This window comes from Lontra canadensis, unplaced genomic scaffold, assembly GCF_010015895.1.
Source record: "Lontra canadensis isolate GAN:19392208 unplaced genomic scaffold, GSC_riverotter_1.0 scaffold161, whole genome shotgun sequence".
In the NCBI taxonomy this organism is placed as follows: Eukaryota; Metazoa; Chordata; class Mammalia; order Carnivora; family Mustelidae; genus Lontra; species Lontra canadensis.
In genome coordinates, this window is record NW_022631155.1 from 1,414,282 (window position 1) to 1,432,270 (window position 17,989).

The following is a 17,989-nucleotide window of genomic DNA, read 5'->3' on the forward strand; positions in this document are numbered from 1 at the left end:
TGAGTTGCTACATTCCCCTCAGCAGTGAGTGTGTCAGAGGCAGTTCCTTCAGATCGTTTCCTCTATAACTGGATGTGTTTTATTTCCAATGACCAGAGAATGAAAAGGAAGACAGACAGAAGGCATCTGTTTCTAGGGGATCTGTTGCTCTTTGCCATAGAAGTTGAAATACTTGCAAGTACATTAATGAGCTGCCTGATTATGTCTAATTACAACAGTTTACTCCACTGGTCATTTGCCCTGAATTTTTCCTGAAAATTTCCATGTTTCTTCCTCACTTTCTCATCATTGGAGTAATAATGGTAATATAATGGCAAATACTCATATAGAACCTACCGTGAGCCAGGCATTGTACTAACCACCTTGCAAATACTAACTTATTAAATTCTCCCACAATCTTATGATGTGGGTACTGACATAAACCCCATTTTACACATTAGAAAACAGAGGCAGATGGAGGGTAAGTAACTTGTCTAAGATCACACAGCTAGAAAGTACTGGAGTTGAGATTTGGACCCAAATAATTTGGGTCTAGAATCTGTGCCCTTAATCCCTATGAGGAGAGCCTCTCCAGATGGAAAAGAAAAGAGGATGAAAAATCAGAAGTAAATCCTTTCCTTGCAAACAGATGTTGATATCATCCTAAGACAAAGTCCTAAAACTCTAACTACAAGTTTATATGCTGGATGGGAGGTGGGAAAAAAAAAAGCAAATCTGACATCTTATTTGATTGATCCCCATTTTAAATGAAGAACATGAAGAGCCTGGTGCTACACCTGGCACCACAGAAGCCAGTAGTTAATATTTGTTGAGTAAATAATAGATGAGTAAATAAATGGATGAACATATGGATGAATTTTCCTCTGAGTTTACATGTAAAAAACTGCATTGTCAGCACCCTCTGTCCTTAACAACCCCAAACTCAAAACTTCTTTGGATCATGGGAAAAGCTTCCACAAGCCTGAATGAATACTTGGGTATAAGCTCAACAACAGTCTCTTGTAAGCTATAGACTTTAGACAAGTCATTCAACCTCTCTGATCCTTACTTTCCTCTTCTAGGAAATGGACATATTAAGCTCTGCCTTTCAGAACGCCTGAATAGATAAAAGAATTTACTTGAAACCACTTTATAGATGGCCAAATGCTATCAAAGTATAAGAATTAGTTAGGACACCCCCAACCCCTGCAGAGGCCAGTCACATTGTTTCTTCCTCCACACAACCAGGAGCTACAGAAGCAGCTCTGTCCACATCAGATTGTGGTACAGATTGGGCCTCCTCCCACTGGCATATCCCCAGGGGGCATGGTTCGTACTATGTGTTCAGTGCTAATGGTGTCCTCAAAGGCCTTGGAAAGTGTCTTCCCTTTGGAGATAACAGGACACACTGGACAGTGATTAACAGTTGATTTAGTGATTTCCTAGTGGTGACTTTGTCCTCTGGTGGTCCTGGTGGTCCTGTGAGTTGAACAGGTAGCCAGGTCAAGTATGCCATGACCCTGACTTCAAAGGAGAGAACCTGACTCCAAAGAAGGTCATGGGTGAGAAATGACTTGGACAAGCTCAAGAAGCTGGTAAGTAATGGTAAGTGTGGGAGGAGGATGTAAAATCCAAGTGCCATTTTCTACTGACCCCAGAGCTTTCTGGATTTGTAGAAGCAAATACAACTTCTACATGCAAAGGCCCATGGGAAGGAAACTGTCAAGACAGCTTTGAAAGATACATTTCATGCTTTTATTTTATGGAAAATAGTGACAGAATCTTGATTCTCTCTCATCTGTCTCAAATGATTAATTTGTAGGAGTTCATAAAAGATAACCCTTATTTCCCTCTTTGGTGAACATATGTCACTAACTTCAGTTCAGAGAGAACACTCATAAAAAATGAGCCACAAGAAAACATCTGAAAAGACATAAATCAAGCTCAGGTAATTGGACAAATAATTATAAACCGTCCCTAGGAATTGGCTCCAGAGAGACACATGTGCGTGTGTGTTATATGTGTGGATGTGTGTGAAGGTTTGAGTGTGGAGAGGGCCACTGGAGTCATGATCTTCTGGCCTCAGTCTCTCCTCTTTCTCTCCCAGAGGAAAGGTCTGTTCTTGTTCTTGGTCTTGGGTTTCTTAGGAAGCAAAGCTAATAGGGTCCTGGGACTGAGACTTACAGGTGCTGGTTGTTCATTGCAAATAAGTGTCACTTTATCCAGGGGCTAGAATTAGGAAGTGGAGTAAGGTCAACAATTTCTGATGTAGGAGACATTGAAATTAGTATCTTTGTCTAAATTCAGCTTAATTTTGACCTGTGCAAAACAGTTTCTCCAGAAGCATCGTCAATGGAGAAGTAAAAAGACTAAGTTATGGAAATGTCCTCAGAGACCACTTGGTCTAATCCTTTATTTTACACTAAAAAAAAATTGGAGCCCAGAGAGGGAAAAGATTGTGATCAAAGTGACACAGTTGGTAGTGACCCAGCTGAGAATAGAATCTAGATATGCAGACTCCCAAACCAAGGATCTTTGTACCACATATAGCCCCAAATTTAGAAGGAATAGAAATTCAAGTGCAGAACTGAATGTCCTACTCTCCAATAAAGCACTCCTTTAGTTATGAATGAAGGAAAAAATGATTTTCCAGAAGATTGTAAAGCCATCTGAAAAGCATTCAGCATGATTCACATCCATTAGAGCTGACTTGGCCACCATGAGAGTTGTAGTGTGATAAGACTATTATGCTGGACATCAGTACTAGGAAGGGCTTGAAGGGTTGAAGGTTGGAGGGTCAAATGGAAACTGCCTGGTTTCCTGTCTGCCTTTTCCTTCCTTCCTTCCTTTCTTCCATTCTTCCTTCCATCTTCCACAAATATTTCTTGGTGCCTGCTCTGTGCCGGGAGCCATGAGCATAGCTGAAGAACACTAATCTGTGGGGGTCATTCTCCTTCAACTAATGCCCCAGGACAAAGTCTGCTGAGTCTTGGAGAGATGGCTAAAGCCAGGCAAATTCTAAACAAGTGATTTATAGGATGTCAGAGATAAAGACCAGCGGAAGGAAGGAAAATTCACTGATGTGCACCTAAAAGCCAATTATTTTGCTACATCATGGCCCCCTGAGCAGTATTCTTGGTTCTCCATAGGATTTTGAATGCTTAGAAAGTGTCTGTGCAACTGCACCACACCAACAACTGCACTGATGCATCCTGCACCCAGAAGAATGTATGACAATTGGGGGACTCAAAATCCAGGGTATAATGGGTTATATAGTGGCCCGTCAAAGGATCACTGGGTGTGGTACAAAAACAATGAATACTGTTATGCTGAAAATAAATTTAAAAAAATGATTATAAAAAAATAATGAATAATAAAAAAAAGATATGTCCACCCCAAACTTGTGGGTGTGAACTTATTCAGAAAAAGGATGTTTGCAGATGTAATTAAAGATCTCAAGGTGAGATCATCTTGGCTTTAGGATATCCTTATAACAGAAGAGAAGAGACACACAAAAGAGAAGGTGATGTAAAGATGGAGGGATGCAGCTACAAGCCAAGGGATGTCAGGGGTGACTGAAAGCAAGAAGAGGCCAGGAAGGATTTTTCCCTAGACTCCTAAGAGGGAACTTGGCTCTGCTGACACCTTGATTTCAGACCTTTAGCCTCCAGAACTGTGAAAGAATACATTTCTGTGGTTTTAAGCCACCAAGATTTTATGGTACTTTGCTATAGCAACTCTAGGAAACAAACACAGGGGTAGGTGCGCGAGTGGCACCCTCAGAAGCTGTACTCTGCCCAGATCTGGGTGCATCTGGTCACACACCTGTTAATGGGATGCCTGTGTCCCAAGGCAGGAGGGGCAGCAGCAGCTAGATGCAGCAGCCAGTCCCTTCATCCCTGCTCCAGCTCTGTCTTAACTTACTCCCAAGCCTCAAGCTTGTGTCTGGTGGAGTGCAAGCACCACTTCCTGTCCTAGTTGTTACTGCTGAATTTTGTGTCCAGAGCTGGGTCTCTGTCTTAGAATGTGGTCATTTCTTCTAAAACAGGAGCCAAGCCATGTTCTTGCCCAGCCCTCCTCCATGGCCTGAGTCCTTCTTTCAAAGCCAACATGATGAGTGTGTCCCTTCTATCTTCTGACAAATTGACCAAATGCATTTTGTTTGATGAGTCCAGAATGAATTATACTTTGATTTTCCTAAACTCTAATTCCATTTACCAACTAAAAGACTGGTGGGCCCTCTCTATGGTATTAGCTACCTGGCTATTTAGTTTTGTTTTCAACATCTAAAAACATCAGCGTTGATAATTCAGAGACAACAAATCTCAAATCTTAATCTGTTCTTTCTCTCCCCATCAACACTTTCCCCAGATCTTGGCTTCAAACATAACTGCTTTTTTAAAAATTTTAATTCTAGTATAGTTAACAGGAAACATAACTGTTAAAGAAAATCTGGTCAATTTGTCCTGAGACCCTGAACTTGCCTGTTCCTAAATTTCTTGTGGCCAAGCCAGGCTTGCCTGGGATCTTTTTCAGTGTGTATGGTTTGATGTTCTCCTGGTACCATGCTCCACCTTTCTGTTTCTGGGACTGCCCCCTAAGCCCAGCCCATGAATAGATGAGGCTTGTCCTCGTTCCTCTTTTCTGGGACCTGATACTCCAGTAAATCCCACTGGCCCTGGTTGGGGTTCCATCAGAAGGCATGACAGTGCCTTACACTACTGTACCCAGTGTGCAGTTACAATTCCATTCTAAGGGAGGACAAAGACTTAAATGAGCTTATGGTGATGGGAGCTGCCAACAACTCAATTGGTTTGTTTTCTTCTGCTAGTGTAATTTTAATCACATGCTGTGTTTCTGCAGTGCCCAGCCAACACTGCTCATTAGACAAAATGCTTTTTATAAAAAATACTCATTTACTTAAAAGACTACAATGGCACTAAGGAAGTCATTGGAGCTGAGAAAGAAATTGTATGCATTCTGTAAAAGATGTATGACCATCACCACAAATACTATCAGCTTCACATTTTAAAGACATCTCTAAATGTCTAAAGAGATATCAGCTCTTCCATGTATAAGATGTGTATATGTCCTCAGTCAATTATGTCTGTGTTCTAGAGGCAGAGGATGCAGAAATCCTCTAACTGTAGTCCCAAAGTCTTATTTTGGCACAATTGGTTTAATAAAATTGAGCTGCATGGAGGTGAAAGTAGCTTTCTATTGTTAGAAACTTTCAAGAGGTCCAATCTCTCTAGAAAATAATCAAATAGTATAAATTGAAACATTTTGACATAGAGAAAGGATTTCACCTGAGTCTAAGGTAGTTTGTGCCAAAAAGCATAGGTGGGGACACATCTGTATATATGCACATTCTACTCAAATTGTCCCATTTGTCTATCTCTCAAAATTGGATTTAATGTGTATGCCATAAATAAATTGGGTTTTGATCTTTGTATTTAATGGCTTGAAAACCCAAATTTTAATTTCAGCTGGGACTTGGCTATAACAAAAGAAAAAGGAAAGATTGATGGGTATTGAGAGTACACCATACAGGCAAGATTCATAATCTGATATTCTACTCCCTTTAGCTGTTTCTAAGGAGAGATTAATTTGTGCCTTTGAGTTACAGGTTGGGAAAAGACATAGTTTGAACTGAGAAAGAAAACCTGTGCTGCCTATGGCTCCTTTCTACATTTGGGACCTATGGCCTTAGGGTGAGGGATGGAAGCCTTTGGTGGAGAAGAGTTTCCAAATATGTTTGACCAAATAGGGCCAGGACTAGGATGACATGAGGGAGGCACTGGCCTTGAGTGCAAAATTTAAGATGGGGCCCAAAAACTCAGTAATCAAGTTATATAATATTTTAATGCAGTATATTTTTTAATTTTTAAATATTTTTATAAACATATCATCTATTATTAGCCCCAGGGGTACAGGTCTGTGAATCACCAGGTTTATACACTTCACAGCACTCACCATAGCACATACCCTCCCCAATGTCCATAACCCCACCACCCTCTCCCAACCCCCTTCCCCCCAGCAACCCTCAGTTTGTTTTGTGACATTAAGAGTCTCTTATGGTTTGTCTCCCTCCTGATCCCATCTTGTTTCATTTATTCTTTTCCTACCCCCCAAACCCCCCACGTTGCATCTCAATTTCCTCATATCAGGGAGATCATATGATAGTTGTCTTTCTCCAACTTGAGAAATTGACTTATTGACTTATTGACTTATTTGACTTATTTGACAATTGACTTATTTCCCTCAGCATAATACCCTCTAGTTCCATCCACGTCGTCGCAAATGGCAAGATTTCATTTCTTTTGATGGCTGCATAGTATTCCATTGTGTATATATACTGCATCTTCTTTATCGATTCATCTGCTGATGGACATCTAGGTTCTTTCCATAGTTTGGCTATTGTGCACATTGCTGCTATAAACATTCGGGTGCACATGCCCCTTCGGATCACTACGTTTGCATCTTTAGGGTAAATACCCAGTAGTGCAATTGCTAGGTCATCTATTTTCACTTTTTGAGGAAACTCCATTTAATGCAGTATGTTAAAAGTCCAAATTAGCACAAGGAAATTCATGGTGAATAATGCATCAAACTGTGAAATAGAGATGTGATCCCATCTTGCACTTGCGCAGTCATGCCTCCTTTATCTCAGCCTAATCCTGGCCCTGTGTCCAATCAAATTGCATTTATATTCATGGGCATAGTTTCCAAATTTGAATTTTTCAAAATACTGCATTACAATATTGCTTATCCTGATACCTCCCCTTTAAAAGTTGTGCCCAAGGCAAGTGCCTCACTCATCTCACCTTAGTCCCAGCCCTACAACCAAGCAGACAACTTTTTTCCACTGATCTTTGCCATTAGATGGTTAAATTTTATGTTGGTCCCTTCTGAAATGCAGTGTTAGGTTAGGTTAGGTAATGGCAGTAAAAGCCACAAGGCTCAGGAGTTAAAAAGGAAAGAACTACTGCAGTTGCAGTTTACACTTTTCATTATGACAAAGAGTAGCAGAAGCCCTGAAGACAAGTATAACATATGTGTGAATACAATGTGAATTTTTAACAATTTAAACTACTTCGTGGCTATCTGTTCATCAAAGCAATTCTAATTGAGACGTTATTAGAAAAAAACACGTTTAAATGTCAAATTTCAAATAAGTGAGGGAGTCACTTCATTGCTTAAATCATTCAACCAGGCTGATCGAAGCAGGCAGAAGCCCCTGCAAGAAACTAGTGGTCCAGGTCATACTGTTCTGACTAGAGCTCAACCGACAGCAGTGACTCATGGTTCCTGACCCCTCAGACAGCACTGGGGCCATGTGCAAGCTTCACAAGCCCTTCCCTTCAAAGGAATGTCACCATAGGGCACTGAGAAAAGCATGGGCCCTCCAAGACCTAGGTTTCCCCCACACACTACACTGTTTTATAGCTCCAAGACCTTAGTAATGCTGCTCCTTCTAGCTGAAATTTTTTCCTTCTGGCTTCTCCTTGCTGCTTCTGTTAGTCATTTTCATCTCAGCTTGAGCTTCAGGTAAACATGATACAATGGTCATGTATATCAAAGGTCATTCCCTCTCGAAAGCACAGTAAAACATTACCTTTAAACACGTAAACTCACAATGACAAGAAGAATAGAAAGGGAGACAAGCATAGTACCATTTGAGAAGCTGAAAGATGGACCAGTAGCTGATTTAATAGACCCAAGGAAGCTGAACATAGGTAGGTAGTGGGAAAATAGGTAGGTAGTGGGAACAGTTGAGAACAAACTTAACTTACATCATAGAATACTGAATAAGCTCAAGGACAGGCAGCCCTGGGCACCTCTGGAACTGGGGTGTGAAGAAGTTATGCTCTGGAGAGGGTTAAACAGAGGATCTCTGGACTAGATGACAGCAGGAACAGTTGAGGACAGTAGCAGCTACCCAAAACAGGGGATTCTGTGAATATATGCAACCCCAGTACTGAAAGCAAAGGCCTCTACCATCTTTGCCCCTCTTGGTTCTCAGAACACTGTCACCTAAAAACATATCTTCCTCTGCAGAGGACTGGGGAAAAATTGATTGGTTGGAGTACGGCATGCATCAAAGGGAAGGGTGAGTGTGGCCTTTACTCTCCCTGTGAAGTGAGTTGCCACTAAAGGTCTCGAACAGGGGTGATATCATGAAAGGAAGAGAGAAGATATGTGTATTTTTTCAGTGGCATTAAGCACATTCACACTGTTGTGCCATCATCACTACCAGCCATCTCCAGAATTCTTCTCATCTTCCTCAACTGAAATCTGGCCACATTAAACATTAACTCCCCATTCCCTCTTCCCGCAGACCCTGACACCTTTCTATCTCTGTGAATTTGACTACTTTAGGTATTTCATTTAAGTGTAACCCTATAGTATTGGTCTTTTTGTGTCTGACTTCTTTCACTGAGCATAAAGTTTTCAAGGTTCACCCATATTGTAGCATGTGTCAACATTTCCTGCTTTTTAAAGGCTGGATGATATTTTATTGTACAGATAGACCACATTTGTCTGTCCATTCATCTGTCAACAGACAGTTGGGTTGTTTCCACCTTCCAGCTATTGTGAATAATGCTGCTATGGTCATGGTTGTGAAAAATATCAAAGTATTCTTTTATCATATAGAATTTGTATACTGTGATTCCAAGAAAGCCTTAATTACAGCAATAACAAAAAGACAATTTTTTTTGGATTCTCCAGGTGGTCCCAGCATTGCCAAGGATGCAGAATGCAACTAGGAGGCCATGGACCTGGTATTGACTTTTAGCTCCTTCCCTATGAGTGTGCTTTCAGTGCTGTTGCATAACTTTTTAAGTTTCAATTTCATGTCCTATAAACCAGGTCCCTCTCTGCCACACACCCAAAGGTGCTGAAGTCTCATATGGGCTAATATCTGCAAGAGCCTTATAAATTCACTGTGGTGTTCATGTGGATGCTGCTGCCGCCTAAGGGAGGTAGTAAGGAAGCCCAAGGCAAGGTTAGGGATGATGGGAGTGGGTATGGGAAAGTGACTGAGGCCTTAGAAGGAACTGTGGGAGCCCAAGGTCCCTTTCTGGGAGCAGGACCTTGGGCACAGGGAGCTTTGAGGTCTGGGATACATATTCAGGAAATTGTGTGATTAAAATGTCAAAAGGAATCAATTATCCTAATTGCTCCATAGCTAGCTTGTTCCTTTATTTCTTAAATAAAATAACCTGATAAATATGCACTTATGATAATTGGGACCAAAATCCAATAGTATCCAGAGGACAAATGGAATTACGGACCTCACAGAGGGGTCTCTACATGACGTGGTGATGTTTCCCTCTTAGGGCAGACTCAGGAAATAAGGGCTTTGCCGCTGAGTTGCCTTTGTCCATGGTCTGCTGTAGGATACTGTCATCTGGAAGATGGCCCCTCTCCTTGATGAAGGGTGTGGGGTCAAACTATGTGTCTGGAGGGAGTAGGATGCATACTTGGCCATGTCCTGCCCTCCATTCTCTTTTCTTTCCTTCAATTAAAAAAATTAGCTGTTCCTTCACTTCTTAAAGACCATAAGAAGTTTTGGAAACTGAATTAGGTAAACGAAGCCCAGTTCTCTCATTTCCTTCCCTGGCAGGGAAAGGAAGGGTGTTGGCAGAGGCTCTTTATTTCTTGTAAGCAGCCACCCAGCCTGTTCCTGGCTATATATTCTCAGTGTGATGATGCCAGTTTCACCAGGTGCTGGACATCCTGTCTGAGCTCATGGGTCATATGCCCATGTCCAATGCTAGTTTCTGGCTTTCTTGGTGAGTTTGGGAAAATGCTTCCTTCTCAGGGCCTCACTCTTTCTATCTCCCTGGAGCTAGGGAGCTCTGAGGCCCCTGATCACACACCTGCACAACAGTCTCTCAACCTACAGGGTCTGCAACTCCTGTCTAAAGGGTCTTTCTCCTGTCGTCTTATTTATAATAACCTTAAGGGGTAGCCATGACTATCCCATTTGAAGAGGGGGAAAGGAGCTTAGAGGTATTAGGTCATAGACAGTCACCCAAAGACTAAGTGGCTGCACCAGAATTAGACTGCAGGGCTCTGGTCCTCCCTTCCTGACTTGGGTCCCTCTTGCTTCACTGTGTCCCTTCCCTGGAGAAGAACATGGCATGAAAGGGCTGTTGAGGCAGGGCTATAGTGCATGTATGTTTAAAGAAAAAATAAGAAAGAGCTTGTTTTTTTTTTCTTTTCTGCAAAAGCTTCTGTCCAATATTCAGTTTCCTCATAGTCTCCAAGAATGGATACTCACTCAATGGAAACTGGACCTGCCTTCTCTTCACATTTGCCTTAGATGTGACATTTCTGTGGCCTGCATCTCTGAACAAAAGTTTTCTTTTCCCTATAAATTGGTGAAAGGTTCAAGTCTGCAATCAGTTATTCCCTCCCCTAATACACAGAGGAGACACTTGGAAGCCTTGCCCCAGGCCTTTGCTTAGATTAGTTTCTTATGTCCCCAAATGTTCTGTGTGGTCCTGTGCCCACAGTTTTCTCCAAGGTGGGGAGCTCAGAGCAGTCCTGATGCTTCTATGATATGCCTCCTGGGCTCCATCAGTACCTGGGGGCATTGTGTTTTTTATCTGAGGGACACACATCATCACCAGAACCTTAGTCCATCGCAACCTAGGTGAGCTCAAGGTTGGGCAAGGGTCCATGCTCCCTCAGTGTGTGAGTGAGTGGGGGGTTAATGTGCGGTGGGTGAAGAGTGAGGGGATCCCTCACTAGGCTGTGCTGTGGTGAGTGGTTAATTACTTGGTGCATGTACAGCCCTTCTCAAGGTCAATTCATTTTGAGATAAATGAGCGTTCAGGGAAGGACTTCTACCCTAGAATATGGACTTTTCTCTAGTCCAGCCATTGATTGATTGTGGAGAAGCCATGTTACTGCTCTCAGTTTGTCCATCGGTAAAAATGGGAGCAGATAGTATCCTAACACCTCAGGGACAGGATGATCTAACAAGCTACTAATCTAGTGGGTGTGAACTCACCTTGCAACTCCTAGACCTGATTCCAATGCAGAGCCTTCCCCCTGGCACCTTACATGGCGGCTTAAACTTCTCATCCCTGGACTCAATGACAAGTAACTGAGTCTCCCAAGTGAGGGCCACCCTTACTTTCAGGTACCAAGCATGGGGTTCAATGCCCTATCACTGCTGTACGTCAGTGCTTCAAGAGACTGCCTCAGGGACCATCTCCTTTGGTTTAGGTTCATGATCGTTCTTGATTTCTTATAAAACTCTAAAGCTAGCTCATTGACATTTATCCACTTGTTTTTGCATTAAACACACACTCTGGCACCATTGTCAATCTTCTGGCATCCTAACATTCCTGTTTGCAAGCCTTTCTCTTGTCTATTTCTAAATGTTAACATCTCTTAGCCCATCTTCTCCGTCCCCTCTCCTCCTTCCTCTTTCTCCCTTTCTTTTTCTTTTCTTTAGGGATTTTGTTTCCTCTATGCAATTATTTCTGTTCATCTTTTTTCTTATATTCTTTCCTATCCCCTTTTCTAAAATAGTTGTAATGATTACTTTTCTTCTAATTCTTTTCTTGTTAGGGGAAAGGAGACAAAATGTTTTTCTTGTACATTTGATAGCTGGGTGTTTTTCATACAATTTTTCTAAAATTTTTTTCATGAGTTGTACATAGGAGTTCCATATTTCCATACAGTTTTAAAGGTGTATTTCTAATTGCTTGTACTCTCCATAGTAACTAAAAACCATAGAATGGAAACTGAGAATTTATGAATGGAACTGGCTAGGGCTCCAGCAACAAGTCAAGCTTCTCAGATTACTTTGAAAAATGACCTGTTTTGGCATATAGTTGCAAAATGTATGGGTTGCCTTTTCTCCTTTTCTATTTTTTTTAAATAGTTCAAGTAACAAATACTCATAATAGAGCACTTGAAAAGCATGGAAGCATGGGACCAAAAACATCTCTAGTTTCACATTTTGAAAGTAATGCCAGTTATTAATACTTCGTATTTCCTTTGTGGGTCACTACTTAAAAGAATCCATAACAAATCCACAAGACTGAAAGCCTGGTGGTGTATAAATTATGTCTTATTCATCTAGAATACTTCACAATACAAAAAGGGACTCTTTAAATGTCTACTGAATAGTAAAGCTTTTTTTTTTTTTTACATCTCAGTTTGTAGCTCATGGTGACTGCTCCTGAAATCTTGTGCATGTTCATGTTAATTTCATAGAGAGTGCCATGTGGGACAGATGGTCTCAGAAAGGCCACCCTACCCTCTGCTTTGTGGGCTGGGAGAGCATTAGGGCAGCCCCTTCACTGCGTTCTTCTTTCCACAGCTCTCATCAGGAAAGTCAGTCATGACTGTCTGCCTTTGCAAATAGTGAGGCTGTGAAAGTTGGGATTTTGTCTGTTTTGGTCACTACTATATCCTACATACTTGGTGGCACATAGTAGGCACTTTATAAAGGTTTGTTGACTGACAATGAATAAATGAATGAACAAATGAGAAAATATCAGTCCTTGAAATTAAGGAGCTTGCATTCTTATCAGGATGATTAGATCAGTTTCCAGATAAACAAACCACAAGGCAAGCTCTTATCTCTTATCTCACTGCTTTTTTAGGATGTCTTGTGAAATAGGTTGTGTAGGCCCAACTTTTTTCCCTAAATTGCAGCTGGAGAAGCTGAAGTTCAGAGATATAACAACACTGGTGGCTGGCAAAAAAGGAACTAGGCTGGTTTCTCTGATTTCTGATTCAATGTACTTTCTACAATACCTCACTGACCACCTTCCAGTTCTGCCAAGTTTTCCTGTACCCACAACTTTTTGACATAAGTGTGTTTGGTTAGAGGCTAGCATTTGGATGTGATGTCAGACATCTATGTGTGAATGACCGTGTCAGCTGGCCCTGGACTGCAACCACCTCAAGGAGGATGAACTCAGGATCTCTGAGAAGATTAGGTAGTTTGGGATCCTATCATCATGTCTTTCAGTCCACTCTATAGGAGAGCATCCAGTGAACTGGGAAATACTGTTCTTCTTTCCAGGAGTTACTTCAAATATCTAATGAGAGGATAGGAGGTTGGATAAATGGATGAACAAAAAATGCATAGGACTTGGAGACTAATTGGATGAATAAAGAGCTAGAAATCAAGGATCAATTCTGGGCCTCTGACATAGGCAAATGAAATGGGGTGTCATTAACTATGATAGAAAATAGAAGAATAAGACATCAGCTGAGATGACACTGGAAAGATCAGCGAGGTAGCTGGGGAAGGCCATGTTAACATAAGCAGAATGAGAACATGAAAGGCCTTGAAGGTCAGGTTTTAGGGAACTTTGAAGAGTTTTAATCAAGAAAATGATATACTATTGCATTTTGGAATGCTCACTCTGACAATTAAATTAAAGAAGGATCTGCAGAGCAGGTGCTGAGGTGAAGGAGATGGAGTAGTAAAAGATGACTGCCAACTTTCTTGCTTGAGCACCTGAATAACTGGAGGAATTATTCATGGATATTGGGAACACAAGAAGAAAGGCAGATTGAGAGGAGGAAATGTGGACTTCAGTTTTGGACATGTTTAGTGTAGGGAGTTTGTGGGATATCCAAGCAGAGATTCCAATGGGTGATGTGATCTATGGGTCTGGATCTCAAGTTGGAGGTTTCGAATAGAGTTTTATAAAGATTCAGTGCATAGAGTCATTGATGCCATGCAGTACTGAGGTCTCCCATAATCAGGGAAAAAAAGAGTCAACAGCAACTTGGTAGATACTTAGAAAGGAGAGTGAAAATAAGTTGGAGGAAAACCAGGAACATAGTTTTATGAAGACAAAGGAGAAAAGAGCTGTTATAATAATAATAAGGAAGTGGTCAAGAATGTTAAATGCCACAAAAATTATGGCCTGAAATATGTCCATTTGACTTTTTTAGTTGGAACTATAAAAGAGAGTAATGTTAGCAGAATAATAAGGGAGAAACTTATTACAATGGGTTAGAAAAGCAAATGATGGCAACACACAATTAGAAAATATAATTCAATGAAGACATACAAATGGCTATCAGACACATGAAAAAATGTTCATCATCACTAGCCATCAGGGAGATTCAAATTCAAACCACCTTGAGATACCACCTTACACCACTTAGAATGGCCAAACTTAGCAAGACAGGAAACAACATGTGTTGGAGGGGATGTGGAAAAAGGGGAACCCTCTTACACTGTTGGTGGGAATGCAAGTTGGTGCAGCCACTTTGGAGAACAGTGTGGACATTACTCAAGAAATTAAAAATAGAGCTTCCCTATGACCCTGCAATCGCACTACTGGGTATTTACCCCAAAGATACAGATGTACTGAAAAGAAGGGCCATCTGTACCCCAATGTTTATAGCAGCAATGGCCACGGTCGCCAAACTGTGGAAAGAACCAAGACGCCCTTCAACGGACAAATGGATAAGGAAGATGTGGTCCATATACTCTATGGAGTATGATGCCTCCATCAGAAAGAATGAATACCCAACTTTTGTAGCAACATGGATGGGACTGGAGGAGATTATGTTGAGTGAAATAAGTCAAGCAGAGAGAGTCAATTATCATATGGTTTCACTTATTTGTGGATCATAACAAATAGTATGGAGGACAAGGGGAGATAGAGAGGAGAAGGGAGTTGAGGGAAATTGGAAGGGGAGGTGAACCATGAGAGACTCTGGACCCTGAAAAACAACCTGATGGTTTTGAAGGGGCGGTGGGTGGGAGGTTGGGGGAACCAGGTGGTGGGTATTGGAGAGGGCACAGATTGCATGGAGCACTGGGTGTGGTGCAAAAACAATGAATACTGTTACACTGAAAATACATTTAAAAAATTAATTAATTAATTAATTAATTTAAAAAATTTGAATACAAAAAAAAGAAAATACAAATTAAGGGGCGCCTGGATGGCTCAGTGGGTTAAGCCTCTCCCTTCAGCTCAGGTCATGATCTCAGGGTCCTGGGATTGAGCCCCACATCAGGCTCTCTGCTCAGCGGGAAGCCTGCTTCCTTCTCTCTCTCTGCCTATTTGTGATCTCTCTCTGTCAAATAAATACAAAAAATTTTTAATAAAAAAAGAAAATATAATTTAAAAGTGTGCCATTTACAATAGCAACAGGTTCATTCTTCTACATATAGCTGTCCAGTTTTCCCAGCACCATTTATTGAAGAGACTGTCTTTTTTCCACTGTATATTTTTTCCTGTTTTGTCGAAGATTATTTGACCATAGAGTTGAGGGTCCATATCTGGACTCTCTACTCTGTTCCACTGGTCTATGTGTCTGTTTTTATGCCAGTACCATGCTGTCCTGGTGATCACAGCTTTGTAGTAAAGCTTGAAATCAGGTAACGTGAAGCTGCCAGTTTTATTTTTGTTTTCCAACATTTCCTTAGCAATTCGGGGCTTGACCATTCTCTTACACCGGACACAAAGATAAACTTGAAATGGATAAAAGACCTCAACGTGAGCCAGGAATCCATCAGAATCCTAGAGGAGGACATAGGCAGTAACATCTTCAATATCAGCTACAGCAACTTCTTTCAAGATATGTCTCCAAAGGCATAAAAACAGACACACAGAACAGTGGAACAGAGTAGAGAGCCCGGATATGGACCCTCAACTCTATAGTCAAATAATCTTTGACAAAACAGGAAAAAATATCCAGTGGAAAAAAGACAGTCTCTTCAGTAAATGGTGCTGGGAAAACTGGACAGCTATATGTAGAAGAATGAAACTCGACCATTCTCTTACACCGTACACAAAGATAAACTCAAAATGGATAAAAGACCTCAACGTGAGATAGGAATCCATCAGAATCCTAGAGGAGAATATAGGCAGTAACCTCTTCGATATCAGCCACAGCAACGTCTTTCAAGATATGTCTCCAAACACAAAGGAAACAAAAGCGAAAATGGACTTTTGGGACTTCATCAAGATCAAAAGCTTCTGCACAGCAAAGGAAACAGTCAACAAAACAAAGAGGCAACCCACGGAATGGGAGAATATATTTGCAAATGACAGTACAAACAGAAGGTTGATATCCAGGTTCTATAAAGAACTCCTCAAACTCAACACACACAAAACAGATAATCATATCAAAAAATGGGCAGAAGCTATGAACAGACACTTCTCCAATGAAGACATACAAATGGCTATCAGACACATGAAAAAATGTTCATCATCACTAGCCATCAGGGAGATTCAAATTAAAACCACCTTGAGATACCACCTTACACCACTTAGAATGGCCAAACTTAGCAAGACAGGAAACAACATGTGTTGGAGGGGATGTGGAAAAAGGGGAACCCTCTTACACTGTTGGTGGGAATGCAAGTTGGTGCAGCCACTTTGGAGAACAGTGTGGACATTCCTCAAGAAATTAAAAATAGAGCTTCCCTATGACCCTGCAATCGCACTACTGGGTATTTACCCCAAAGATACAGATGTACTGAAAAGAAGAGCCATCTGTACCCCAATGTTTATAGCAGCAATGGCCACGGTCGCCAAACTGTGGAAAGAACCAAGTCGCCCTTCAACGGACAAATGGATAAGGAAGATGTGGTCCATATACTCTATGGAGTATGATGCCTCCATCAGAAAGGATGAATACCCAACTTTTGTAGCAACATGGATGGGACTGGAAGAGATTATGTTGAGTGAAATAAGTCAAGCAGAGAGAGTCAATTATCATATGGTTTCACTTATTTGTGGATCATAACAAATAGCATGGAGGACATGTTGAGATGGAGAGGAGAAGGGAGTTGAGGGAAATTGGAAGGGGAGGTGAACCATGAGAGACTATGAACCCTGAAAAACAATCTGAGGGTATTGAAGGGGCGGGGGGTAGGAGGTTGGGGGAACCCGGTGGTGGGTATTGGGGAGGGCACTTATTGCATGGAGCACTGGGTGTGGTGCAAAAACAATGAATACTGTTACGCTGAAAAGAAATAAAAATAATAAATAAAAATAAAATAAATTAAAAAATACAATAGCAACAGGTTCTTAGAAACAAGTCTATGAGCATATATGTACTATATGCACTATGCACAAGATTGTAGATAAAATTCTGCAATATTGTTTTAAAAACCATTAAAGATGACTTAAGTAATGGGAAGAAAGATACACTATGCTCATGGATGTAAAAATCATATCATAAAGATGATAATTCCCCAGATTACTCTATATACTCAATACACTTTCAATTATTTATGGTAAATGAGGAACTAATTTTTAGAATTCATACAGAAGAGCAAAGGGCCAAAAATAAACAAAATGCTGAAGAAAAAAATAAGGTAGGAGATTTTCCCCACCAAATATCCAGACTTATTTTAAAGTTATATGACTAAGTGATATTACACAGGGATAGACAAACAGATCAATGAAACAGTATAATGAGCTCAGACACAGATCCACACATTTAAGAAGACTTGATATACAATAGAGATAAGAACACAAGTCATTGAGGAAGTGAAGAACTAGTTAATAAATGATACTGGGAAAACCAGTTATGCACATAAAAACAAATACAAGTATAAATGTGTATATCTCTACCTCAAACCAAGTGGAAAAATAAATCCTGGTGAGCTAAAGTCATAAATATGAAAAGCAAATTTTAACTTATGAAAAAAATAGAGGAATATCATTAGTGGCCTCAAATTAAGGAAGGGATTCTCAAGTCACAAAAACATAAGCCATAAAGGAAAAGATTGATAATTTTTTACCATCTAAAAAATAAGATAGAATATCTACTGAATTAGAACACCTGGATGGCTCAGGTCACGATTCCAAGGGTCTGGGATCGAGCCCTTCATCAGGATCTTTGCTCAGCAGGGAGCCTGCTGCTCCCTCTGCCTGCTGCTCCACCTACGTGTGTCTCTCTCTCTCTCACAAATAAAATCTTTAAAAAATTATCTACTCAACTAAAGATATCATAAATAGTATGAAAAGCCACCAACAGGAAGAAAATATGT